The sequence below is a fragment of the Vespula pensylvanica genome, chromosome 8, assembly GCF_014466175.1.
Source record: "Vespula pensylvanica isolate Volc-1 chromosome 8, ASM1446617v1, whole genome shotgun sequence".
In the NCBI taxonomy this organism is placed as follows: Eukaryota; Metazoa; Arthropoda; class Insecta; order Hymenoptera; family Vespidae; genus Vespula; species Vespula pensylvanica.
The window spans coordinates 3,248,982-3,251,021 of record NC_057692.1 but is presented as its reverse complement, the minus strand read 5'-3'; positions in this window follow the sequence as shown (position 1 = coordinate 3,251,021).

Genomic DNA, 2,040 nt, shown 5'->3' with positions numbered 1-2,040 from the left:
AAAAAGAAAAAGAGACTTGTAGAGTCATAGTCCGTAGGCCCTAGAATAAGTTAATCACTTTTTAGATCAGGATTTTCAGCTTCTAACAAAGTAATTCCCGTTTCTCCCCCCTATGTTTTCTGCGTTCTCATTTATGCATGTACTTAGGTGTTACTCGTATGGGTGAGAAACAGTTAGTATGGGTTTAGTTGTAAGTTCTCCTTTATTGGCGACTGTCATTGCGTTAGCGATTGTGTACGATGTATCTTGCATCTGTATGTTCGTGTTAGGTGATGCATTGTACATCGTTACGCGATAACTTTTAAATAAATACTATACTATTATTATTTATATCGTATTTGTATTAATATATTATTATATCGTTTTGTATAGTAGAGTTATTATATATATTCTCTGGAAATGCTCGTATATTACTAGTATGTATATATACTAGTATGTACTAGTATTTTTTGCTTTAGTCATTTACGCAATAATCATTAACCTTGACAGTCGATTACAGCAATTGGTACGTATCCCTTATTAATTAAGAATCATACGCGTTTGAGGTAATGTTATTTTAGTCCGTGGATCTCCAGATGCGGCAACTTCCACGTAGTGAGATCTGGGTCGGTATTACTTGCGATCTATCGAAATCTAATGTAACGCAAGTACTACCGGGCGAATGGCTGCATATTTCAGTATGTTTCATAATAATGTTTTCCTTTTAATTGTATTTAAATATTGTACATTATTAATTACATTACACTTGCTAATTATATTTCAATCAGATAGATACATATCTGATGGATCAAATAAAATTATATAAAATAATTTCTTGAAGCAACACACTGTTAATTTTCATATTCAAATGATTTAAAACGACACAATTTCTTTTTTTCGCGATATGTTCGTTAACAATGACGTTTAGATTTTCGATTAGTAAATCGATTAATAATTGTTTTCATTATTAAACATTTAAAAACGATAACTTAGAAAATTCGACTTACCTCATCGTAAATTAAAATGTTTAGAACAAATTTGTAATAATTTCTTTTGATAAATATTTTTTACAGGTTTATATAAATTCAAGGCTTGATCAATTAGAGTAATTATTATTAATAAAATATTTGGTAAGATGAAAAGTATTAATAAATATGTTATTCATAATTATGATTTTAATATAGATCTTGATTTTAGAGGAATAAAATGATGACTTTAATTGAACATTATAAAAGAAAAGAATGAAAAATTCGTAACTTACCTGCGACAGATATTTGTGAGATATTTGGGAGATACTTGGTATAGAATAAAATAAAAAACAAATCAACGAGCTCACATATTTTTCAATACTTTATTCATATAATTTTCGTAGTTACGGCATTATCTCTATTTATTTACATGTCTCCATTTTTGAGAAATTTTGTAACGCGTATGTGCGCGCACTACGGTGCGACGTGTGTGTTCTTGCGTATGACGTGAAATCTATTCGTTTTTTTTCCAGTCGTTTTCTGTAAAAGATACATCGCGAGGCGAAAAGAAGAGAAAAATGGTAATGAATGATTTAACTGCATGTGGATGTGTATGTGTATCTGTGTGCGTGTGTGTAAGTAAATAGATACGGGCGTCTTCTATACGCAAAGTACTTACGTACGATCGACGCATGTAATTATGAATCGCCAAAAGTTATTTATGGCGACGAGGTAAGTGATTAAGGCGGATGGGGGGAGGAGAAGGGGGGTGGGTGAGTAGGGGATAGGGGATAGGTTGGGTGGGAAGATGCTCTTTTGCGTAAAAATCGAATTTCTAACGAAACGGCACAGTAGGCTTCGCCTTGACGTGTAAAAAATCTAAATGCATCATACGCCTACGTCGTATTACATTATTTATATCCGTATTTGATTCACGAAATGATAAAGAGGCTGACTAGAGCGGTTTACATACGATGAATAAACACGTTCGATCGCTCGAACGATCGCGAAAGAATTACACAGCATATAATATATACCCTTTTTCCCTCCAGTCTTTTACACACTCGAGTGCTACTATACACATACATACATA